At 37.1% G+C, this 27,843-nt stretch overlaps 1 protein-coding gene and 1 long non-coding RNA gene across 2 annotated transcripts in view; both read right to left on the reverse strand.

The window, feature by feature from the left end:
• The window catches only part of LOC146002328 (Fanconi anemia group J protein homolog), a 346,842-nt gene that overhangs the window by 306,052 nt on the left and 12,947 nt on the right, over positions 1-27,843 (reverse strand). The window contains exon 2 of the mRNA XM_083140050.1: positions 22,945-22,990. The gene's annotated coding sequence lies outside the window, so the exon portion shown is untranslated. The remainder of the gene's footprint in view (positions 1-22,944; positions 22,991-27,843) is intronic.
• On the reverse strand, positions 1,513-5,647 carry LOC146002685 (uncharacterized). The gene is made up of 3 exons (XR_014443737.1): positions 5,565-5,647; positions 4,154-4,225; positions 1,513-1,676 (listed from the first exon to the last, which is right to left on the reverse strand). It is a non-coding gene; the product is annotated as an uncharacterized LOC146002685 (long non-coding RNA).

A 27,843-nucleotide genomic window follows, 5' to 3' on the forward strand; every position in this document is an offset into this window, starting at 1 on the left:
GTAAGGGTGAGTTTTCTCACCCTAGTATAGAGTGTGTTTTTCCTCCCATAAGGGTGAGTTTTCTCACCCTAGTATAGAGTGTGTTTTTCCTCCCATAAGGGTGAGTTTTCTCACCCTAGTATAGAGTGTGTTTTTCCTCCCATAAGGGTGAGTTTTCTCACCCTAGTATAGAGTGTGTTTTTCCTCCCATAAGGGTGAGTTTTCTCACCCTAGTATAGAGTGTGTTTTTCCTCCCATAAGGGTGAGTTTTCTCACCCTAGTATAGAGTGTGTTTTTCCTCCCATACGGTGAGTTATTCTCACCCTAGTATAGAGTGTGTTTTTCCTCCCATAGGGTGAGTTTGAGGGGTTCGTGAGGAAGAGGTAAATGATCTTCATTTAGTATAATAATGCTTACCTTTAACCTTGAAGAATCAGTCAGATATTTTCTATCTTATCCAATATGAATTCAGAATAAGATAGAGCAATCATAACTTCATTATAATTTCTTCCCAGATGGCAAATGTATCAAAGTAGAGAAATGCAATGTTAACTCTTGCATTGTGTAATATACGACATCACAGTGAAAACAGTGTTTCTTCATTTAATGCGTTCAGATTTTAATGTGATTAATTGTCTTCTTTATGAAAATAATACCATTCAATTCAGCATTAAAATTTGACAAAGCTTAAAAATCTTAGAGGAAACTAAATGCAGCACGCTCACCAAGGTATTCATGTAGAAGAACAAGCCATCCCTAAATTACATGAAGCTTGCAAGGAATATTATGTATCGATTTCTAAATCATACAAAAAAGCAGCAACTTTTAATGTACATACATATTTTCCAATAAGTCTTTTTTGAGACTTCCACTTGATGCTTAGAAGCCAATTGGGACTGGATATATGTACAGTCACATACACTGCTGGGTTGTAATGATTTCATTGAAAGTCAATGGTGTTGTTACAACCCAGAAGTGTCCTTGAGTGTACAATATAACATGAAGGGTATTGATCTTCAGAAGTCACACCTGTTAATTATAAAATAACAACTATTTTTCTGTACTGTTTGGAAAACCAACACTCATGCTCACATACATTGCTAGGATAAATAAATGACATACTTAACACAACAAAATACTGTATACTTGTATATCCGTAGATAAATTTTATGTATACGTTGGATGCAAGTATATACATACATGGTAAGGGGATAATCTCTGAAAAATACTACCTTGCCACTAAATGCATACACATTAAGCAATAATTCAACCTTACCTTTCCCTTGCTGCTGGTTCTGCACACTCAGTTCAATGCCACAATCATTACAATGTGAGTGATTTTTGGTGCTTTTAGAACCTATTTCAGTACTTTAATAAATTAATTAGAAACGAAAATGTACATTCTTAAGAAGGCAGAGCAAATTTAGTAGAAGTTATAAATGTTCATATACATAATTTTTAACCACTCTATTTCAAATACAGAGCTTAATTTTTTTCGCCCCAAAGATTAGGTTGAAGAAATAAAGTTACCAGTTAGCAAAAAATTCAACTTTATTTACAATATTCGTACATTTCATCTTGCAATAATTCAACATAGTTCTCACAATTTTATCCAAAAAAAGAGGAATTTTACTTCATTGCTAAAAATTTGCATGCTGTATTCCTTTAAAATGTCTGTATGGAAAGGCGTCCATGATCTGAAAGGAGAAAAAATGTAAGAGTAAATAAGAATATAACCAAGAATGCATTTAGGTCAGAGTGTGATAGTTTAGAATGTACTTATAACATTTATGAGTCTTAATACTTCCCTGAAAAGTATACTAGTGATGTGTGCATACAAAGTGATTCAAGCTTGAGTAGCCAGCCTTCATGGATGAATGGTTACGAAAGCATGCTAAAACGCCTGGGGTGTCGAGTTCGAATCCCAGCCTGAGCACAGGTGTTCTTTGTGAGTGTCCATTCATCCATTCCATCATATCATCACTCATCCTCATGTTCGCAATTAGCCCAAAAGTGGCAGAAATGCGAAGAAAAATAAACAAAATCAATCAGTCAAGCTGCTCAATTGATAGATTGACTTGGTGTTTTAAGTCCACTTTATGCACAATATGGCTAATCGAGACTGGACCTGCGGTTCAAAGTGGGATCCGAACCACTATGTGCCTCCACAGGGTATCGACCTACCACTGCACCATCGGGGAGGCCCTCAAGCTGATCAGTTTCTACATTGAATGCAGTAGCACTAAATTGGCAATTTATTTTACACAGCATTTCCCATAATATTTAAAGCTCGGGGAGGGGGGTTAAACCCAGTAACCCCCCTTGCGTGCGCCACTGATTGAATGAACAGGTGGAGGGACTAAGAGTATGTCACCCTATTATGCAAAGGTAATATAAACATGCATGCTTTTATTTCGTAAGCAAGGGCCTATACAAGGAGGGTGATGATGGGGCTATAAACAGGCAGGAAAAAATAGCGAAATGAGGGCTGACTACTGGGCACGCCACAGCATATAACTGTAAATGGCACACTATCTTCAAAAGTAAGAAATTACTTTAGGATAATATTTTGTGCTGAAACATCGGTGTCGGGAGATGGAGGTGGAACATATCCGTTGACCCCCCCCCCACCCCCTGGAATTGCCATCGGCCATTTCAAGTCACAAAAAGCAGAAGTTGTTATAACATAAATAATGTTTAGAAAGCTTTTATTGAAAAGTTAAAACTTAAAGATAAAACAGAATAACTGTGCATTTCAGTACACTAACTGTGTAAAATGTAAAAAAAAAAATAATTATAGTAATAAGGAAAAGTTGTACTTGATATTCATTCATCTAGTAGTTCTCCCAAAGGATTTAATAATAGTAATAATAATAATATAATTTTATTTTTTTGTTATAATAGTTATTACTGTAAAATTATTATCATAACCATGATTCTTATTGTTAATATTTGTTCTACTATTAAGTTAAGTCAATGGATTACCCCCCAATACACACACACAAACACCTTTCTGGTGTCGCCTAAGAGCTCAAACAGTACCATTCAATGTTGGTGTGAAAAATATTTTTTTTACTAATTTTTGAGTGTTTAGCTTTAGCTTTCTTTTGTTTCTGTTAGTTCTGCAGGGTGCGAAATCCTGGGGGGACAGGGGGATTTCCCACCACCAACAATCTTGGCCTTAAAAATCCCCCCACCAAAAATTTCCGGGGGGGAAGATTTTTTGTTATAACAAACGAAAGATAAGCAATTACTTTTAATTTCAAATATACTGTACTAAGAATAATATCGAAAACACACACAAATTAGTGTAGTTGTGAGTATTGAATGCTTTCTCTCTCAATAAATCATTAACAAATCAACACCAATACGCACAATTAAAGTAAAACAAGAATGCAAGAAAATTATAACTATGAAATCTAATTGATTTATATTAACATAAAGCACAAACAAAACAAAAACTTACACATAATAAAAGCACTTCAACTATTTCATAATTTATAACATCTTTAACCAAGTTACTAAAGGAATTAGTTGGCTGCTTTACAATATCTGATATGTATAAAAGTAAAAAATTAATTTACTTTTAATAATACACACATGTGGCGGAGGGGGAATGTAAATTAAGAACTTTCTTCCCCCACCAGTTTTCAATGATTTCGCACCCTGTAGTTCTGTCCTGTCAAAGTGTATGTGTAAACATCACATAGCGAAAAGGCAAAAAGATTTTATTTATTCTGTACATTATACTAGCATGTAACAGGCACAGTGCCAGAAGGAGAAGTGAGTGGATGCCTCATTCCATCCCTTCACCCAGCAGACAAGAGACACATACCCTTGACAATTTTAAATATTTTCTATAGAAACAAGACATAGCTACATGAAAGTTCAACTCTCCAAAAATAAAAGCATGGATATGATTCTGTTTTCAAGTGGCAGAAATAAAGTTCTATTGAAAGTTTAGAAAGTATAGAAAGAAATACATAAAGATTATAATTTGTATATTTATGCTAAGGTGCATTTTGGAAATGCATATCCAAAGATTCTTAATTACAAAATGAAAGGTGTGTATGTATGGTTCGCACACGCAGCATTATATTTTACGTTCCTAGTTCTATTTATGTGATTCTGACATTTTCAGATTACATACAGGTTAATTGATTTATTTACTTACATTTCCATTTACAAAATCAGGATCATCTTCAAACATCAGATGTGGTTATTTTAGTTAAACAGCATTCAATGTCTGAAATAAGGAATAAATTTAAATTAGATTAATCTTGAAAGTAGCAAAAATTTAACTTCTTCAATACAACAGTTTATTGTACAACTATATTTCTTAATAGATGGAAGACTATTTGAAGCGTTCAAGTGGATTTAACATATAAAAGTTAATTATCATGCAAAGTTAGTATCATTTGGATCCCCCCAGCAATTTAAATTCTCCTAAGGAATGTCTATACATACAGTGGAAGATTGAATGAAAGAAACCCAGAATGATGAAAGTTTAGATACTTTTCAAATAAGAATTAATTTCTTTATCTGTGTGTTTTCTTCTACATAACATCTCAAAATGAATTTAATTTCCAAAGACAAAATTTGTATGTAGGCTTTTACAGGGTAACTGATAGCCAATAAATGTAGCATCACAGACCCTCACTTTGCAAGTTGAAAAGAGAAAACAAATAAAATGTATGAATCACTTACTTCATCCCACATCCACAAGAACACTAAATTGTACACAAGCAGCAATCGATTCTCAGAACTTAAAGATGCTGACGCAGAAGTATATTTGCTGTGTGGTCTAGTCAACCATTTTTTTCACTAATCCTCCATGAAATTAATTGTGTAACAAAGATATTAGGAAAGGTATGTAAAGAGTGAGATGCATAAATATTTCCCGGAGAAGTTCAATGCAGTTCAATTCCTTAAATACACGTGGGACGTCAAAAAATATTGAAAATTATGAACAACTTGCCTGGTAATATTTTAACATCTCGCTGTACACATTGTGTAATTAGTATGCCATATCAATTTCCAAATACTTCTTAAGACAGTCACAACAAAGTTTTACACTCCAGCCTACACTGTGTATAACTATTAGTACTGTCCTTCCCAGTGGCGAACACTCCCTTTGAAACAGAAATAACCGAAGCTATGAGACACCCACCCACCCTTTCCTATTTCCAGAGTTGTTGTTTGAATTTGTTTTTAAGTCCACTTTATGCACAGAAAGGCTAATCGGGGCTGCACCTAAAGTTCAAAGTGAAATCTGAACCACTACCGAGTATGGAACCTCGGACTCCTTGATACATGTATTTATGTATGCATGTACTTTTGACACTTTAATTTTCTTTTCACACTCACTATGATGACTAAATGTTCAATACTAGCTGACCACCTCTAGAGTGCGCTACACCTGGGTACATATAGTGGTCGCCACTGGTCCTCCCACCTCAACATATAAGCTTACTTCCTAAGAGACCTCTTCATTTCAAGTTCCTACAGCTTAAAACTTATGAAAATAATGAATAATAAATTCCCTTGAAAAGAGAACAAAATTAGATTTGAACTACTCTACTTACATTGCATATCTGTGTAAACCCAACCCATGCAGGATCCTTGAAAAACTGCTATCGGTGATGAGTGGCGAAATGTTCAGTGTAGATTGGAACTAAGGCGAGTGTGTGTGTGGGTATTATCCGTATTCACTCCTCTCTATGCATGGCACATTCCTGAAAAGGAGTTGAAAATTAAAATAATACTTAAAATTTTATGTTACACAACCATATTTATGTGTAAAAGAAATCTAAGACAACACTCTAAAAGAAATTCTAGCTGCTGCTTGAAATTGTAAGTTTTCTTAACTTAAATTGTTAATGTTTAGAATCCCCCAAGGACCGAAAATTAGAAGATACTATGGACGCACACTACAGAAAACCTCACGAATATCAGCGTCTGAATGTGGGAAGGCGATCATTGCTCCCGAAAATTAATGTCAAGGTATATTTAACTTTCACGCCCTTGTTTACAATGTGTCTTTTTTCCTTTAAAAAATTGTGAATTAGATGCAATCGACTACAACGAATGAATGGAGTTTAAGCAGCAGCTTACAAATCTTATAAACTCTTACAGAAGCCTGTTTTGTAAATAATATTTCCCATGCAAATTAACTTTACGTCCCACAGTATCCCACTGCATTATTTTGGCCTCTTTACTTAAAAATCAATTACAAATCCCTCTGGGGTACGTTCCGACAGGCAATAACGAAAGATTATGAATTATGCGCAACAAGTTACTTTACAACATTAGGAACATCACACACCAAACGAAGGTGCCAGTCGCAGTCAGAATAGTCGACACCAAAGGGGGCTCTAGCCCACAACGAAATATTTTTGGCCCATCTCCTCCTAACACAAATAGCCAACAGTTAAAAATTGGGATTGCTTACAGCGCAGCGAGAATCACACAAGAACAGAAGAACACAAAGAGAGTGAAAGAGACCGAAGATACATTGACAGCGAATGACAGAGAACATAAATAGAAGGAAATGGAAAAGAGAGAAGGAAGCGTAGAAAGAAAGAGACAAAAGGTAAAGAAGAATAACGGAAATGGAAACAGAGGAACCAAGAGAGCAGAGAAAAATTGAAACATATGAAAACGGAGAAAGAAATAAAGATGATAGAGAATCCTAGTAGCAGTGATAATTGTAGTAGAGTCAACCTTTGTAACGTTGTTCCCCCAAACATCCACATATTCTGTTTAAAGTAAGATTATCTTTCGTTTGTACCGGATTGTATAGCATTTACTTTCGTTTGCAACATTACAGAGTTCGAGTATTCACAAATTGAACTTGGGGGGGGGGGACTTCAGGTAGCCCGTACAGTTTTATCCCAGCGCATTTTTTCGATTGTACCGTAACGATTTGAGAGTAAATTAAATTAATATTTGAAGTTCCCTCGCCCCCAACTTTAAAATGAAGGACAAAATCATTACGTTTGTACCATTGAAATAACTAAACTAAACAACTAAAAGCTCCCCATCATGGAGGAAGAAAAAATCAAGCAACTTCTTGGATAGAATTTCGTTTGTGCACTTGAAATTTTATTTTTTATCGTTATAGTTTTCCAGTTATTTCTCTCCAAAAATGGGAGTGGGAAGGACGGAAACGAACTTAAACCATGATTTCTGTCTCCGTAACCATAGGCGTAAATTGGCGGGGACAAGGACCCCCAAAATTTTCACATTTGTTAAAATCTTCAAGTTAGGCGACCTGAGGAGCAAAGTAATAAAGAGTAATATTTGTGATTTCGCTAGTTATTTAAATGTCTTAGCACGTCGAGCTGCGACGCCAGGTGTCCCGGGTTCGAATCCCGCTTGGGCATGGTTGTTTGTAAATGTCCATTCATCAATTTCATCACTCATCCCCATATTCTCAAAATTAGCCAAGAGGCACAAACCGCGAAGTAAAATAAAACGAATCAATCAAATCAAATCAAACCATCACGAATGCCAATCTTCGGACGAGAACTATTGAAAGGGCTCACACTGCATGCTAAACAGTGCCCTCTCACCGTGTACTGTCATTATTTCGAAATGTGAAACACATTTTGGTCTAAGCATTTAGGATAGGACAATCTGAGCATATATAAAGAAAACTTACAGTGTAAAAATATTGAAAACGTTATTGAACTTACTTACCTTCGAATCCTGCTTTCTTATCTTCACTTTCAAATACCCACTCAGCAGACAAACTATTCTGGCCCACGGCACAGACGACCTCACTCACACAATGTCAACGGCAAGGTTATTCTGGGCCTGCTTGGCCCAGACGACCTTCGATTGGTCCACACGAAAAGCGCGCCGTATACGACGCGTGACTTGCAACAAAAGACACTAAAAGTGAATGTCCTTTAAACAAAGCAACGATCTTTGGGGGTGGGGGTGGTTTAGACAACTTTTGTGGCAGGCGGATCCACTGGGGGGGCGATGGGAGCGATCCCAACTGCCAGTTCTTGGATATGATATTATACCTGATATTTTTGAGACTCAAATGTTCCGACTTTTATCCCCAAATTTAAAAGGCTCGATAATATTTATAAAATAAATCAACCTTATGATCAAGATAAGCTAATCGAAACTGACACTACAGTTTAAATTTGTATTGAATCACTGTGCAATATGCTTCAAAATGAAATCGAACTGAGACCCCTTGAGGGAATAGGCTTTCGTGTTCTGTGAATATTCACTATATTTCTCATATCTGCTCATTCAGATTACATTGTGGCAATAGGAGGTCAAGAGGCATTATGATACAATAATAACCACCTATTCCAGTCCTCGACCTCTATTTTTGCAAAGGAATTCTCTATCTTCTAGAACACAAAATCAGCTTCGTTCCTGTTTACAGTATAATATGTTGTTTATATATAGCAGTGTAGTGTATGTTAGAATTGAGGTTCGGTGAGGTGAGGCATTCGAATGAAATTCGCCCCTCCCAGCTGTAACTTCTGGATCCGCCACTGGTTTGTGGCAATTTGAAAGCGCTCTGTGGATACCAAAGTCCTAAGAAAATAAAGGACAGAATTTCTCTCCTCCACAAATTGATTGAGCTGGTTTATTTTATTTCGCTTTTGTGTCACTTTTGGCTAATCGCGAAGAGGGACACGCGCAAAGAAAACACATCCCCAGACCTGGATTCGCTGCGCTACCCACTCCGCCATGGAGACCGGCTTTCCTTCACAGAGATAAGTACTTCATAATAATATTAATGTAGAATATAATATTGTAATTCTCATCCAGGAACAGCCCTATAGTAGGGGGGTGGGAGGATAAGGGCAGTTGATTCAGGTTCCGCAACAAACAACTTCAAATTTCCCCAGAACTTATTAGTTAATAGTTGACATTGATACTTTCTAATACACATGATTAGTTGACCAAAAATCTAGATTTTTACCCCCTAAAAAACTAATGTGAACATGAGAATGTTTTTTGACGCTTTTATATAAAGAAAACTTCAAACTGCGTTTATTGTGTAATGCTGGTTATTATCAGTTCGTTATAATAATCTGTAATTAAAATTTTATAATAATAAATGAGTATTTAATGTCTTATTGTTGAAAATATTGTCTTTGCATTTACTGTAGTGTCCTAATATACTGATTGGAACAAAGAACTCCAGAAAATATAACTTATATGGTGGTCGTTACCAAAGATAATGTACTCTTCCTGCGGGATTTGTAAGCAATAAGTTCTTCTCAATAAGGGGACCCCCACGGACAGGGTGCAGAGCTGTGGTGCAACGCTCTTGTCACTTGGTGTCCAGGTTCGAGCCTGGGTGAGTGACTGTTGAAATAGCCATTTCCATAAGATAAATTATTTTCCTGTATTTGTACATATTGCCAATGGACACGAGAACTTGCGAAAAATAACATTTTTTAAAAATAATCCAGATAGTTAATAAACAAGCGTGAATGTGAAGATATGAAGGACGTATCATCCAAAATACAATAAGTAACTTCATTTTTTTAACTAGTCGTTGAATGCAGGGTCTTGCACTACTAATAAAACTGTATCTTAGATAGTGGTAAGCAGGAATAATGCTGTTTTCTTTTCCTTCTCACTGGCAGGCAGACACGTCATTCGAGGTATTACATATATCGATTGCCTTCGACTGTTGACTAGAACAATAGAAAACCAGATTTTTTTAAAGGAAGATCGGCCGTTGGTATAAAATTTATTATTACGTATTATGATTATTTTGATTGATTGATTTGCTTTATTTTACTTCGCTTTTGTGCCACTTTGGCTGAAACCGAGCACAATTTAAAATGAAGACAAGACCGAGAGTGACAGCCGTCTGTATAATCGAGACTTATACTGTCCGAAAGCCTTGTATTGTTCAAGGATTTGGTAAATCGTAGTGTAAATTATTTTTTGAATTCGTTATAATCAAAATTTCTATAATATGCAACTTGATTTACTTTTTATTTAAAGATGTTTAATTTTCTAAAACTTTCGTTTTTAAGTTATATTACTAAATGTCTTTGAACATTTCTTATATATTTATTATTGAGATAATCTAAACGAGACCGAGGCTTTTCCTTCGGGAAAGGAAGAGCAACGAAAACGAGTCTGCTTACAGCGACGTCTGGCGAAGAACGAAAGGTTCCTTCATTCACGACTCTCGTCTCAGTTTGTAACCTAAATTCATGTTGCACTTTTATTAATTTTTGTAAAAGTAATCCTATGTTCAATGGCATTGATTAACTTCAGTTGACCATATTTTGAGAAATCTTACGTGCCAGTATAATGCAAACTGTCTGAAATAAATGTAATAAGTTAGCCGTGACCGAGCACGTTGAATAGTAGACTCAAGGATTTTGCTACCGAATGCTTGACGGTCAATTAGTTGGCTTATGAAAAGATCCACGTATATATCCAAACCAATAATAATAATAATCTCTTGATTTAGTAGGTGACGTGCGCGTGGATTACAAGGAAGCAGAATTCTTTATAGGGGTGGTCAGGCCAACAATAAAATTTAAACAGTAATATTAATAACAATAATAATTATCATGCTTATGATTATTATTGTTATAAACTAATTGAAATAAACCAATTTTATTCCAAATGTATTATCATTACTATTATTATTATTATTATATCCTCCTTGGAGAGAATTTTCTTCTCGATCCACTTGATAAATGAATTTCCAGCGCAACAGTAACTTGACTGAGATGCTTATAGTCATTAAATTTTGTTATTAACTTCTATAATAATAATACCCATGGCTCTACAGCCCTCGAAGGGCCTTGACCTATCTCCCGGCTGCCAGGCTCCATCCCACAATCCTACCTAGAGGTGTGGAGATCTTCAACCAGTAATGGGGTGACGTGGGGTCAGCACGTCGAACCTCCAGCCGTTATAGGAGATATCCGTGACCGGGTTACACTACTCACTCGTAACTCGCCAATGTCCTCACGATGGTGGGTTGCCACCGGTCCTATGCACAGGCCGAGAACCCAGAGACTGAACCCAGGCGGACTCGAACCCATGCCGTCGGAGGCCAAAGCACAGCGCCTTAGACCGCACGGCCACGGACGAGGACAATTAACTTTTGTACAGTTTGTTCAAGAAAAAGCTTTCAAAGCTAGTTAGAAATTTTAATCACAGCGTTTATCAGAGGAATATAATCGTGTACCAGAAATAAAACATTGCTTCGACTTGTAATGTCATTCCCAGGGAAGACTTCAGGTTTGGTGCATTGACGCGTGACGCGCACAGCAAGGGGTTGCTGGTTACAAAGGAAAAGGAAAGTCCAGAAACGGAACTTTGGAGGATATTCACGTATGGTATTCAACACGTCGTTGCAAAATTTATTTGTTGCCACATCTATTTGAAGACAGTGGCTCAGAAAGGGAACCAGTTTGCCTCATTAAATGTAGCGTATATTTGGAAATGAAACAAGAATAACAAATTGGAACTGCGTTTATGGTATTATGTGCTCATTGAAATTAATTAGCTTAACCAAAATTTCTTTTGAATACTTACTAGATAAGCGGACCTATTTAGAAACTTTTATGATTTTTGTTTATGCAGCTCTAAAGATTTCAAAAATATGGATAAGCATTTTAGGTTGTACATTGACTGTGATGTAGGGGTGGGGGAAAAGTAATGAAAGTTGAATGTCTAGAACACTAGAAACACTAGAAATACCGACTCCAAGTAACAAAATTTACTTCTCCAAGATAACATTGATAATGAAGGCACATTATATTTTCATGAGAAAATAACTACAAAGATGCAGTCATACAGGTTCGAACAACAAGAAAGAAGAAATATTGTAAACAAAAAAAACACAGTTTTTTATGCCTTAATTTGTATGCACTTGCACGATTGCATATGTCACACGTTCTTTCAGGCTATAAACATGTATTTCCTTTGTTTAAGTGAGGAAAAATCATATTTTTCTTTCGGCTTAAATTTTGTTAATTACTGACGTAAAGCAGTGAAATTGTACTTGAAAATAAGAAATGACTATTCAAATAGATTATTCCTGAAATTTACATGTAACATACAGGTATTTATTTCGTACACTTTCTAATTATTAAAACATCACAGGGATCTCAAAACTGACAGGTTTATTCCAAGGTCCCTCGACCGCTAGTTTCCCCCACACGAACAACGTCGACGGACTTTAGGTTTTCGACCTATTTTGAAAGTATTTCACGATTTAGTCACTCGAATCAGCGCCACTTGCAGTACAGCGCCTCTGCTGAATATTTAGAGAACTGCTACAGGGTGGTAATTTGTTGGGAAAAGGGTTCAGCAGGTAGAAAAAATTGCCTCGGAGAGCCTGGCAGGGGGTCCAGGACGACAAACGTTGTCATGTCGGCAAAATTCTTTCGCTATGACAAGGCCTGTGAGTGGATTTTCAGTGGGAAAGTTTGTACATGTGGCATCACGGTGCAGCCGAAACTCACCCAAAGGGGTGTATAGGGAAGGTTTTCACGACAGATCTGCACTCACCCTAGGGTAGGGAGGAGAAACTCACTCAAAAGGGTGAGGATTCCGAGTATTCTGACCTTCGAAGCCTCCAAAGAGCGAAACTCACCCCAAACACACCTTTTTTTTTTGCAGTGTATTAAGTCCACTTTATGCACGAATAGGACAATCAGGGGTGGCCCTAAAGTTTAAGGTGAAGTCCGAACCACTATGAACCACCTACTGGCTATCGAACCCGGGAACCCCTTGATTACATGGCGACGACGTTACCACTATGCCATCGGGAAGGACAAATCAGTGATGAAATTGATGAAGGGACACCAACACCCAGGCCGGGATTCGAATCTGGGGACATTTTGAGTCGTAGCACGTTGTGCTAACCACCCCGCCACGGACACCGGCTACCTGGAACAGGTTCCTTTCAAGTAACGCCACAAGTGCTCTCACGAAGTTGGATCAATCTTTCACCATCTGGGTACGCGGGAGGCCAACGAATATGATAATTTAAGATGTTTAGTGCGTTTTATTATTATGTAAGTGATGAAATCGAATTGCTGATCCAGTTATGAGACTCTCCCAAAAGCTCTTCTTGGCCACGTCCACGTGTAGCACTGTATTAACGGAAATAATTAAATTAACAGAGAAGCTGAAAGTTAACCACAGCCAAACATTCCGACAGCCTCCAGCACGCATATCCACATAACACCTAAATTCCTAATCAATTTATAAATCAGAGATCACATTCTATAACAGGGGATGATATGACGCTCTGCAAACAACAACACTGGCATATTCAAGCGACGATTTATTATATCACGTAGCGAATCAATAACAACATACACGAGAGGATACATGGTGAAATTGTAGCGATAATTTATTTAAAAAAATATTGTTTTCTGTGACTTACAGCAACCATGATTATTATTATTTGAAGCAGGGTTACATTTAAGCTTAGTCTATTTTACACTGATTATCATCTAACTATAAAAAAACAGCTGTTTGTCCTACATGAATGAATATGTTAAGTATACAATTATGCAAATTCTATATAGATACACCGAATATGGAAATTACAATAGTATTTTTTAAAAAAAGATAAGTAGTAATAGTAGTAATGATAATAACAACAATAATAACCACAAAAATAATAGGAACAATAATAGCAGTAATAATAATAATAATAGTTTCTATGACAGAAAAATCCCGCGGGCGTCCTTTTGGGTCACTGTTCATTTTTGATGATTTTTTAAAAATTTAAATCTGTTTTTTTTTTATTTAAATCGATTTTTTTAATAAACACGCTTAAAATCGCTTGTATGGTTTTTGACACCATACTAATAGATCTATTTTTTCTTTATAGAAAAGCTTTTTCTGGTAAACTGCCCTGTAAAATATTTGAACATTCTGGGTGTGTTATATAATTGTAACTTAATTTTTTTAGTCTTTGTAGCTGAATTTTGACGATTTCTTTTATGATAATTTGCAAATAACCAGCTCCCATGTTAATTTACAGTTAATGATAATGACACTATTTACGGTTTAATATGATTAGTATTTTGTATATTATTCTAAAAAAAATGTTTACTATTTTTGCCTATAAAAATGATTGGATTTTAAATCAAGATAAATTTAAGTGTGTTTACAGTTTACATATTACACTTCCTTTCGTATGAGCTTCACCACATCAGTACATATATTTTGTTTCCTTTCTTAGAGTCCAATAAGCACCATTAAATGATTTCAAGATTAATGTACTTTCACCAAAAGTGATTCTGATATCTACAAAATCCTTAAGTACATTATTCTATAAATTCTTTATTTAAATGAACCTGATAGCCACCCTCAAACTGCACTTCAAAACTCTGCGCCAATAATTCGCTTTCACCACGTCAGTGGAAACTTCGATAGAGCTCCTCCATCAGCTATAGTGCCGATACAATCGAAGCCATTCTCACTCCAACCCCCTGCTAACGAGGCCGAAAAGAGGAAGGAAACGACCCTAGATCCTCGCATCCACACCTGAACAGTGGCGATGCGTCACCATCACCGCCCCGGTCGCAGCCGGCATGGCGCTCTGTAACCTTGTTAGGAACACTTTAACCCGACACGTAGCTCCGAGGGAAGTCTCGCCTTAAGAACACCCAACGAGAAAATAATGGAATGGAAAGTTTCCTTTTATCAACTCGACCGATAGCCAGGCTCCTCCGTCGAAATTGTTGTGCACTTTCCGCGATTCGATTGCAAATGGGTTGCAATTCCATCCGTTGGTTTCATGGGGCACCGGCGTTGGAGTATCCTTGACGATGGAACTATCCTCCGTCCACCGTAAAAATGAAGTTAGAATAAACAAAGCGACGTGACTTGTGAGGGGAAGATGCGAGCAAATGGACCATATTAGTAGTGACGTCACCAGCAGACAACCGAGCAAGATTGAGTCCAAACGGACCCATCACGTGGTGTTTCTCTATGCTACGTCGTTGGAATATTCATCGAACGGGGTAATTTTTAAAACTGTAACAGCAGTCGTGAAGCAAAATTGTGATGTCAGATGTGTAACGCACATCAGTCTAAAAATGAGATTTCCGAGACGTGACTGCAGCGGCGCCACCTATTGGCTGCGGTTCCGAATAGGACAACGGCCAGGAGCATTCGCTTACATTTGATTTCTTACTCAAGTAAATCTTTATATTATCCTCTGTAAGATATGTGTAATATATATCAACTATTCTTCGAAATATCAGCTTTACACTGATGTACTATACCAGGGATAGAAAAAACAAACTGATTTAGGCGCCAGCCTCTTTTCTCAGGAGCCAGCTTTTTTTTTTTTTTTTTTTTTCAAATATGGTCTACGAAAGCCATGAATCCAATAAGATAAAACTACACATCTTGAAATACTGTCGCCTGTGATGATAGCCAGTGCTTTAACATTGTTGATCCTCTCATTGTTGAGTCATGTTGTCACAGGAGACGATCGAACAGGCAGGGTGTTTTGTTAAAGGACCTTTTTCCGCAAGGAACAACAATTAACTCAGCTTCCTACTGTGAGACCCCAAGAAAACTTCGTCGAGCAATCCAGAACAAACGGCGTGGAATGCTGTCAGCCGGTGTCGTACTGATTCATGACAATGCAAGGCCACATGCTGATCTGATTGAATCTTTTGGCTGGGAGGTATTCGATCATCCGCCATACAGTTCAGTCCCTGCGACTACCACCTTTTCCGCCATCTCAAGACCTTCCTGGGCGGCAAGCGTTTAGACACTGATGAAGAAGTGAAAACGACCGTGAGTAACTGGCTATCATCGCAGGCGGCAGAGTTCTATGAGGAGGGTATCCAAAAAGTCATAGCTCGTTACGATAAATGTTTCAATCGGCAAGGAAATTATGTAGAAAAATTGAGAAGTGTGTGTGTAAATTCAGAAAATAATTATTTTTTTGAAAAACATTTACTTACTTCGTTTTTATTGCAAAACGGACCTTACTTCAAAAATAACCCTCGTATGATCTAAAAACATTTAATTTATTAATTAATAAAAAATTGAATTAAAAGTAATTAATTCTTGCGCCAGAGTGGCTATCCTAAAGAAGACTCAAGTGGTAGCATCATGAATAACTATGCAATACATTCTAATATATTGCCGACTATGACATGTCACCGCAGATTTTAGTAACCGTGAAAAAAATTATAATAGTATGTTTATTATTCTGATTTAGTGATAGCTACACGTGAAACAGAAAATACACAAACATTAGAACACTGTACTCGTTATTTTAAAATAATGGAAATTTCCATTAGTGAACTCGAAATATTAAAAGAAATACACTTTTCTGGCATTGCATTTGAAAATTCAGGCGCCAGGTGAATATTTTCAGACGCCCTGTATTTTTCTACTCCTGTACTATACACATCATAATTTTGTTTCATAACTACTGTCGCAATTTTAAAAGTTGCCCCTTGCGTTGAGAAATCAAATGCTATCCCATAGGGGAATGCCATATGACGGGTTTGTTTGGACTCAACCTTGCTCAGTGACGTCACACTAATATGATTCGCTGTTCACTGTATATTTACCGTGTGTTTACAATTCATCACGTATCAAACCAGTCTTATATTTAGAATTTGCCTATGTATGCGATATTCCATCCTTTTAGAAGCTCTGCTGAAGGAGATATTTCACTTCCAACAACAATCCCACACCAGCCATGTTAACGGTTTTAAGTACTTCACATTTAATACCCGTACCACATACATTTTCATTATACATGCGTTTGACCATTACTTTGGATCAACCCTCTCTCTTCTAGACATCATACCTTTTCATTTTTTCACCGACCCTGAAGCCCGAGAAATAATGATCTCATATAACCTCTCATTTTATCACAAAACAACATTATCATTATTATTATTATTATTATTATTAATATACAGGGTGTAACATAAATATATGTCAATACTTGGGGAACATATTTTACACACAAAATGTAAGGTTCTAGACATGAGATCGAATTAAAATATTCATAATTAACTGATTTCATAGAATTATGAGGTACTTTGTGGTGTCTACTAACAAATGAAAAAAAAACTTGAGTATGATGGCACAGCCTGAATGCATGAAAAGCATTAACAAAAAAATGCATTATGCGTGTGACACTAAAAATGTAGCAAAGTTTGACTTCATTTGTCTGGGCTACAGATGCAAGTATTTTTGGTTGGTGAAATATGTAAATTATATGCATTCACAAATATTTACACCTTAAAGCAATTAAAAATAATAATAACAGGAGCGTATCTTCTAGGCTAGCTAGGTTATCTGCGAAGCCTGAAGTCTAGAGAATAAAATACAGGAGAAAAATCGATCAGAAATTGTAAAGAAAATTATTCATATCAGTGAGATGATGATGGTGATTCTCGAGTTGGCAACCTGATTTCTTGTAAGTTGGTAACCTGATTTCCTATGAGTTGGCAAACTGATTTTCCATGAGTTGGAACCTGATTTCTTATGAGTTGGCAATCTGATTTCTTATGAGTTGGGCAACCTGATTTCTTATGAGTTGGCAACCCGATTTCTTAGGAGTTGGCAAACTTATTTCTATTCATAGCCTAGGACCTTGTAAAATAGTGAGATAGCCCAGACCTTTGACGCAGTATACGCCACTGACTAATAATTTTCAGATTAATTCACTTTCTTACTTATATGGAGTAGGACCACTTTTTGTGGAATGCCCATTTAGGTCCTGCAATACTTAGCACAGCAAAGTTTTTTTAATGTAAATGTACTTGTTTTTTGTTTTTGTTTTTCGGATTGGGAATGCATATCTACATATTCCTTTCTCATGAACTACCAAAAATAAAATCATGTTTTAGTTACATGCAGAGCAGATATTGGAATTTCAAAGCCAAAAAAAAAAGTTACAAACATTTTGCCCTGTATAGCGCCCCAAGAAAGAATCTTGGCTGTATCACTGCATTGACTCTTTGAACAATGCTTTTCAAAAAATTGTGTCCAACTGTGTAACACAACCAAAACAAGTACACATTCACACACACACATATACACACAGCTGAATATTTACATTAGCATATTCACAAACTTGACAAACTATTCATGGGTAAACAAAATAACCTAGCTTGTTACACTCTTAGCAACTCTACTAGTGAAGGGAAACTTTTCTGAATGCGAGACTGTTTATACTACAAGTCATGCAGATTATGTTGAACCTAACGGTCGACATGGGGAGCATCAAGCACAGGATAAAATTCAAAATGTAAGAAATAGAAAGTCTAGTGATTCATAGATCGTAAAAGGTGTAGGAAACTGTCACATATTATTATATACTATATGTATTTGTGTCCTGCATCATGGAGGTGCAGTCCAAGGCGGAAGCTTTAGGGCATCGGCTACAGGACGCATGCAGGTTGGGAACAGTAACCACCCACCATCATGAGGAAATTGGGAGCTACGAATGAGTAGGGTAATCCGGTCATGGAAACCTATGACGACGACTGGGGGTTCACGCTGACCATATGTAACCCTGCAACTGGTTGAATGATGGTCGGCAGTCAGTAGGTAGGCACTGTCCCTCACTGGCTGTTATGCTGTGGGTTACTGTTACTACGTATATGCATACATGAATTAATGTCCGAGTGATTTTTATCACTGTATTATCATCGAATTATGTGTGGTTTGCAGCAGGATTATATCCATGCTTATATATTTGCATTAAATGTAAAGAAAATGTTTGCTCCATATACATATACATTATATGCTAATACAAAGAAAGTTTCAAATTTGAGATATGAAAACAGAATAGTGTATGCAACGTCACAACTTACTGACACAGAAGACTAACTGAAACAAAAAGAACGCAATCGTTCACAACTGTCATCAGAAAGAAATTGGTTTTCAATAGTAGTTAATAACAGTAGTCCTATTACACGGAGGCTTTTCAGAATTGGACTTTCAGCTTGAAAAGTGAATCTCCATCCAAATGGAAAGCACATCATGTAATCACAATATACTCACTACATAACTTTACTCCATTATTACTACTAGCATAGAAAGGGAATTAAGGTACACAATCCAAAATTGCACGGTTAAAGTACCGTCACGGCTTCACCTATGGACAAATGCTGTGCATGCCTACATTTGATTGGTCAGTCATCATAAGTGACATGTGTTCCTTGTCAGTTTAGTGGGAAATCTCCCTTAAACACCCCAGAGAAGGCTGCCTCTCAGTCATCTTAGAAACATCGATTATGACTAGAGAGATACATTTTTTTCCCCGCACGTCCAGTAAGGAAGATCTGTGTTCTCAGATCTGGAGAAATGCAAGACACTTTGTGGCACTTCTTATGTGGAAAGAGTGAACCTCCTATTACTCAGTTATAATTTCCACACAGATTGTGTACAGACCTAATAAATTGTGTCAGGGTCATAGTGGAACAATCATTGGAATGGAATAGCCCCTTCTCCTCGTATCTAGCTTTTATTGATTTCGCTAAAGCATTTGATTCAGTAAATGGAAACAGTATATGAAAGAAACTGACCAAGTTGGGCGTATCCAATAAGATAATATCCATCATCCAGAAATCACATGAAAACTACTATTGCTGTGTTCTGCACAAAGGGAAAACATTAGATCCTTTTCCTTTTCCTTGCCTGAGTGGTGTTAGACAAGGCCGTCTTCTATATCCACTCCTGTTCATTTTAGTTCTGGATGAGGTTACGGAAGCAGCAAGAAGAAATAGGAAAAGAGAAATTCAATGGGATATTAGAAGAAGATTTAGAGTTTGCAGATGATGCATGACTATTAGCCCATAGAGTTACAGATATTCAGTGTAAATTACAGGACCTAAATAAGGCAGCAAGACAAGCAGGTCTACAGATAAATATAGGGTTTTCCAATACGAACGATATGATTTTACAATGAAATAAAATGAAAACTATTTCAGATACAACCAAACTTTTTATATTATTTTCAATCATAGTTTATTACATTATGTTTTGAATAACACATCATTTAAGTTTACTCCTCGACTTCGTGCACACGAGTGAATTCGATGAACCCAATTTTCGATGACTTTGTACAATAACTCGGGTCTAATGTCACGAATGCAGCATTCGATGTTCAATCTTAATGCATCAAGGGTTCGTGGTCTGCTTGCATGACTATAGATTTCAAATAACCCCACAAAAAGCAATCTAAAGGAGATAAATCACAACTTCTTGGAGGCCAACTAACAGTTGCATTTCTTGAAATTATCTTTTCACCGAACTGTTCTTGCAATACGTCGATAGTGGCATTAGCAGTGTGGAACCACATGTCCTCCAAATCAATTTAATCTAAATTTTGCCACAAAAAATCTGTTAACATCAATCGGTACTGCTTACCAGTTACTGTAACTGCATCTCTTGCCTCGTTTTGGAAAAAAATGGTCCGTTGATGCCACCATGCCATAAACCACACCACACAGTGACCTTTTGCGGATGCAAGGGCTTCTCGTGAATCTCTTATGGATTGTTTTCACATCAAAAATGACAATTTTGTTTGTTAACATATCCACTTAAACAGAAATGAGCTTCATCTGAGAAGATAATTTGTTGCCCAAAATTATGATCCGTTTCAGTTCAATAGAACATCTATTTTCATAATTTTTTTGGACAATAACCAAACGTTCTTGAAGTGTGTATTTAGCCATGATGAATTGTCACAGTATACTAAACACAAATGACAAGTAGCAACAGTTATAACATTTGAAGCATAGTTGCCAGTACATTTCAAAATCATATCATTCTTATTGGAAAACCCTATATATATCATTAAATCACAATAATATGTATGTCAATATAAAATTTTTCACTGTTGCTAATCGAATTTTAAAATCTGTGGCGATATAGTCGAGTTGGCCATATATTACAATATATTGCATAGTCATTCATGTTGTTACCAGTTGAGCCTTCTTTAGGAGGACCACTCTGGTACAAGAATCAATTACCTTTAATCCAATCTTGTATCAATTAATAATTTAATTTTTAATATAATATTTCAAAATGTGTATTATTATTTTAGGTGGATTCATGGCTTGTCAAAACAAAAAAAAATAAAGCTGACTCCTGAGGAAAAGGAATTAACATCAGTTTTTTCTACCTCTGCATATAGGGTTCCCAAAATTACAGAACAACAATTTTTAAATATCAGCACAATGTTATGAAAGAGACAACCAAAACTTGTCACGAAATCTTTGTTATAGTGTGGGGTACTGGGAGAAAAAAAAGAACTTTTGTTTTGGCATTAGGAGTTCAATTCCAAAAATTGACAGCAACACAGTAACTAGTCTTAATAGTGTTCTTAATCCATTAGCATGGCTAAAAATTAACTAAATACCTGGCGTGCCCAGGATTTTCGAAAGGAGGGGGTTAGGTATACATCTTTTAGTAGTCAGCCCTCATTTTGCCATCTTTTCCTGCGATTGGTGTTCTTTTTCTTTAGGAATACTGGACCAAAAGGGACGGGGTTACAGCCTACACCCCCCCCCCCCCCGGAGCATGCCACTGCAGAGTTTAGTTGCCCTCATGATTAGATTATCTCCGATGCTTCTAGTTGTTGATTACGGAAAATGCACAATGGTAAGTTACTAGAGCTATACCACAGCATACTTCTCACGTACAAAGATAGAAGTTAAGATTGCATGCAGGATTTCTCTAGAATGAGGTCAGGTTAACTCGAATAGTGAAATTTGGGGCAAAAATTTGCACTGATAACTTTTGTTGGGAGACCAAGACATTTAATGAAAAAGTGATGTTCCTGAATCTTACATGACATCTAGGAACCGTATGTAATTCAGTTTTAGCACTTTTGCAGAGTTCTTACAATACAGCCACCATGGCATGGAGTCCAATTCAGAGATAGTGTAAAAATTACTCCAAATACTTTCAGGTTATATTATACTTCTAACATTGAAAAAAAAATTAAAACAAAATTCATTGTTTAGGGGGCCATTTACATTGATTTTATATTGTCACAACTCACAACTATGATTTATATGTAGAAATATCAGAAAAAAAGAAAGGCTCGATCAGGACTCAAATCTGGGCCTCTGACATACTATGCCTGAGCCTTCGAGTCAGCCCTGGCTTCACCTGATTTTTTACTCGTACTGTTTTACCTGCATGGGAATGTCTGTCAGTGCTACCACAACAGGATCTGCTGCCTTTGAAACTCTCTTGACGTAAATGGTGCTTACTTTCTCCCAGCATAGATGTGTGTGCCAAACAGTAAGGTACAATTTATGTGAAGGGTGACTTGTGGGAAACTGACGGTTTACAAGTGGCTAGTACACAGCCAGTAGTCGTGGGAGGGAGCTCAGGGAGGGGCCATTCGCTTCGGGGCAGCCTGCCGTTTCAGTTCCAATGGAGCAGTGGACAATACAGCACCGCATGTTCTCATACGAAACGTTTGAAATGGGGAGTCAGTCATCGCAACACAGCGGAACTTCCATTGCCATTTCAATTCCATTTTTTCTATGGGGGTACTTGAAAGAAAGTGTTTATTGTCACACACTCTGTACATTACGGGAGATACAAGCTGCCATTACCAACGAGGTGCATTTGATTGACGTCGAGCTGTTGGCCTGCATCATGGCAGACTTCTGGCGGAGAATGGAATTCTGCATTCAAGAAGATGGCCACCACCTGCGTGACGTCATTTTCCATACCTGACTATGTCAACTCAAATGGTACTGTTGCCCTTACATTTCGTACCAATAAACTCATTTTGTCTTGCACAGCAACTGCGCACTTTTCATTTGATAAACGTCAGATTCCCACAAGTCACCCTTTATTTCTCATTGTGAAATTGATGTCTGAGAAAGAATTATGTGCTCATTTGCAGTGTAGCCATGTAAGTGATTTCGGAATTCCAAACATACATAAAAAAATCACTGCACAGATACTCACCAGACTTGAAGGTTCTTGAATTTAATCGTACGTATCATCTGCGGACCTGAAAGAAGAAAAAAATGTAGATACTCGTCAGTAACTATACTATGTATAAATTGAGATAGTCTTGTACACTCACAAATAACAAGTATTTACTTCTTGTCTATTGTACATACATTTATAAATTAACAGGAAGCCGCTGAGATCAAGAATGCTGTCTTGTGTTAATGTTTTAAAACTTCTTGATTTTCATTTGTTTTTGTTTGGTAAGATTGGTTTTCATTTTTTTTAAATGCAGACCAAGTTTGTAAAGGATTATTTTAAGTGCAAATTGATTGATTGATTTGGATCATTTTACTTTGCTTTTCTGCCACTTTTGGCTAATAACAAAGACGAGGATGAGTGATGATATGAAACTGATGAAGGAACACTCACTTACGAACACCCATGTCCAGGCCGGGATTCAAAGCCGAGACTCCTTGCGTCGTAGTATGCCGTGCTAACCACTTCACAACAGAGGCCAGCTCAAGACGTATAAACTGTGTTCTAGCAACATAAGCTATATAACATTATGGAAAACCCAGTTGAGAGCTAAGCACTTGAAATTCAACTTTTAAATTGTATATGTCTGCTCATTGTTCACATGTGAACTATAATTACAAATATACTCAATGTAATGTACGGTTGCAAAATCCAGGTCCCCAATAAATTTCAATGCCATTTTCTTTCATATGGTCTAAACCAGTGAATTCCAACTGAAAGTGGATGAACCCCAGTGATGCATATAACCAATCCAGTGAGTCTGACACATATTTATTATGATAAAATCACTATCTTTTTAATACTTGACCACATTTATTCGTTAACAATGAAAGAGCATTTTCTGAGGAAAGATTTCTGAAATATATGCTATATGGCTGAGGGGGTCGAAAGTCCTTACCTGACTGGGAACTACTGTGATAAAAAAATCATTCACTTTATGAGAATATTTCTTGTAAAAATATTTCTGTGATGCATATCAAATATCCATGTCTCTGATGCTAGTACTTAATTAATACAAGGAAACAAAATACTTTATAACTAATAAAAATTACTACAATGAGTTTATATTTATTTTCCATCTTGTGGTGGTAGTGTAATCAACACCACACTCCAGCCATATTTCTTCAAGGGCCATCATCGGAACCCAATAATGGGAGGCTGGGTGAGTCGTAGACTACATATGAAGATATATTAATGAAAAAATTCTTGCCAGGCTCCATAATAGTATGATCAGCTCAATGCTTCACAAAATCAAGTGATCTAGGTTTATCATTCATTGTCTTCACATTTACCCCAAAAGGTAGAAAAGCAAGGTACAATAACCAAAAAAGAAAAGAAGAAAGAAAAAAAATCACTGATACCACCAACCTTATTACTCAGCAAAAAACATTCAATCAAACAAGAAATAGATTGAAATACTCTGTAGATACATTACACTGATGAGCCATTACATTTTGACAACCCCAACCTGGAAACATTTAGCGTGCCTGGAGCGTGGAGATTGACATGCTGGAGTATGGTATATATTGGGCAGGTCTACAGGTTCGCTGTTAGTAGTGTATCCGGAGTCAAAATGGGAAAAACGGCCGACATATCCCAGTTTAATAGAGGTCAAATTGTGATGGCATGGCACCTTGGTACCAACATCTCTGAAACGGTGCAGCTTTTAGCTGCTCTTGTGCCATTGTTCTGAGCACGTATAGTGAAAATGGTGCAATGATGGGCAAAGAATGACGCGTCGTCAAGCCATGTGTCGACAGCGGCTCATTGATGCCAGAGGCCAGCGGATGCTGTCACGCATTGTTCGGAGCGACCGCATGGCCACAGTGCGAGAAATCGCCCAAAGGTACAACAGCGGTGACCAGGACAATGTTTCACAGCTCACGGTTCATCGACAACTCCTGCGCATAGGACTGCGGACATAATTATTTACTCAATTTTGTTTGGTCAGTCAAAATTTGCGGAACAATACAATACAGACACATTTAAGCAATGTATGTATTATTTACAATATAAACATTTACATATATTTTGATATTACTTTAACATTGAAATAACATTTTACAAAAGTGATAATAACTTCTGACGTTAGCAATTTGTTGCAGCAAATTTATTAACAATTTCCTCTTTTTGAACCACTTTTAAAATATCAGACTCACAGACTGGAATTAAGGTATAGGCATTAACCACTCATTGGCCATACACTAGCGTAGTCTGTTTTTAATTAATTATTCTTGTGACACTCATTGTGCATTCTGCAGAGTAACATGTCACTGGCATGGAGATCACAATATTATAAAATACCTGCAAATTTGGAAAAGTCTAAAAAACTGGACAATAACAACTGATCAAGCAGGCTGCGAACAGAACCCCCCTCCCCCTTTCCAAACAGATTCTAAAGGCATAAAAGTGGTGTTTTGTTTCAACCCCATCGCCGCGATCATCCACAGGTAGGTAGAAAAACTGTACATAATAACCATAACTAAAAATCAATAACTAAAAGGCATGGTAGCTCAGCCATGCGGGAGACCCGGGTTCGATCCCCGGTAGGGGAGAGCGAAGATTTTTTTCACCTGTTCGAGCTGCTCTGGCACCCACCCAGCATCATATAAAGTGTGTACCTGGAGGGAACTCTGGGGGCTAAAGGCAGCCAGGGGCATGGTGCTGATCACAACACCCCCACCTTCGGCCGTGATTAAGAAAGTGTGGGGCCCCAAGTCCACGCCCCCATATGGCATCATGGCATGCTGCAAAGCACAGGGGAGCACTTTACCTTTTTTTAAAAATCAATAACAAGTCAAACGAAACACCCCCCCCCCCTATTTTTTGTGGAGATATACAGAATTGGTAGCTAAACTATAAAATTTTGTCCGCTCCAAATATTCTGCGTCTGTGGGCACCACTGGCTGACAGAGCATGGTAGTTTCAAAGTACTGTAGTAAAGTCACTGTTATTTTTATTTGTGATAAAACACTTTTTTTATTGTTTATGAAAATAAACAAACACATTCAAATGAGATTCTGAACTGACACCTACAGAATAGTTTCATGAATGTTTTCTACTCACTTTCCCTTTAGTGTTTGAATCCATCCAATCCAGCTGCTAGGTCCTCCATCCGAACATACATACTCAGAACTTCCAATATTACTAATTTTTAAGGTGGCAGAAAAGTGCATTGAATTTAAGCTTCAAGTATAACATATTCCGTGAACATACATGATTCTTAGTGGGTTTTTTTTATGAATTTCACCACATTCTATGTATATTATGAAAAATAAAAACCACAAAAAATTAATTTCCTGCTGTTTGGAATTAGTGAGTTCAGCAATTTTCTGGCAAGAGTATTATTTTATGAATACTGTAATATAAAAAAGAGGTACATTGCAGGTTGTTATTACAGTACTTCTTCATCATACTTATTATTATTATTATTGGTATTATTATTGAATGTTGGACTTAAATGCAGTACTCAAAGTGGGGGAAGGAGGGTATGGGGATGCTATCCCGTTAAAAATACTTGCATTAAAGCATCACCCATTATCTCCATGTTGCATGACACAAGCATCCCCCCTCACATCCCCCCCAAAAATATCCTGGCAATGCCACCTGTTATTTGTAGGGACTTTGAATTATTGGTAATTTCAAAACAGATTGATCGTTGCCAGAAAATGGTTACGAATGGATAAAATTATATTGAATGTATTTTTATGCATAGTTAGTCATGAAATTACATGAATTAGGTTCATTATGCAATATTTAATGTTTATCATGATATCCACCAATTATTACATGTGTGTAGTATAAAAATTACCACAAAAATTTAACTTTGGATGGTGGTCAAGTAGAAGTAGTAGTACTAGTAGGAGACCAATACAGTAACCACCATTGGGAAGCAAGTGGGGAAAAAAAGTACCAAGCATCTGTCTAGGTAATCAAATGTAAGCAGTGATGGGACACAATTAACTAACCACAAGAATCAATTAAAAGTAATTTAGCATCCCTCAAAAGGGCTGAAATGTTGTCACTTTATATCACCTCACCAAGGCATGTGATGCAAAGGAATCCCGCCACCTCTTTCCTTTCAACTATGATTTACCCTACTGCTATTAGGGCAATGGCCTTGCCTCTCCCGTTGACACATGGCTGCTATTATTTTCTGGATATGTATTTTTGAATTTTGAATTAAATTTAAAAAAAATTGGGTGCGTCAGCACTGAGGCTATTTTGCACCAGTTACACTATACGGGGTCCAGCCCTTATCATAACAAAAATAAAAGTGTCTGAAAACTAAAATTTCCTTACCTTGGTTAAAAAGGGCGCTCAGCACAAATAAGGACAAAACACAGGACGACACAAAATTAAACTGGCCATGGGGCAAGTCGCCAGAGCCTCGTTAGTCTGCAATCCAGGGTGTATCTGGATATGTATCTATCTCAGTGGCGTGACTTTTTAAAAAGTGTTACCGGCTATCAGTACGACAATTATGCCTGCAAGACGTTATTACAACCCCCCCCCCCCCCCCCCACCTTTCGGTAAAGAAAACATGTCTTCGAGCTAGATATTTGTTTATTTCATTCTTGTTTTGCAATCAGCCCAGTGATTTAGCCACAAACACTCCTAGAAAGAACTACCACTCATGAGACAGTTACCACGAAAATCCAATGAATGGTGATAGACCCTTGTCAATTCTTCATCTGTCTCCGTTTCTTTGCAATGAGCTGCGAAGGAGAAGAAGAAGAACCACACTTTTCCCGGGCCAGTTTGACGTTTGTGTGGTGAGCACTGAGCAGACGACAGAACTCCGCTCCTTCGTGGAAGGGAAACCCAGCTGTACGTACTACTGTTGCCAACTTAGTATTTTGGAGCAAGATTTGT

Source organism: Lepisma saccharinum, chromosome 18 (genome assembly GCF_977018435.1).
Source record: "Lepisma saccharinum chromosome 18, izLepSacc3.1, whole genome shotgun sequence".
NCBI lineage: Eukaryota > Metazoa > Arthropoda > Insecta > Zygentoma > Lepismatidae > Lepisma > Lepisma saccharinum.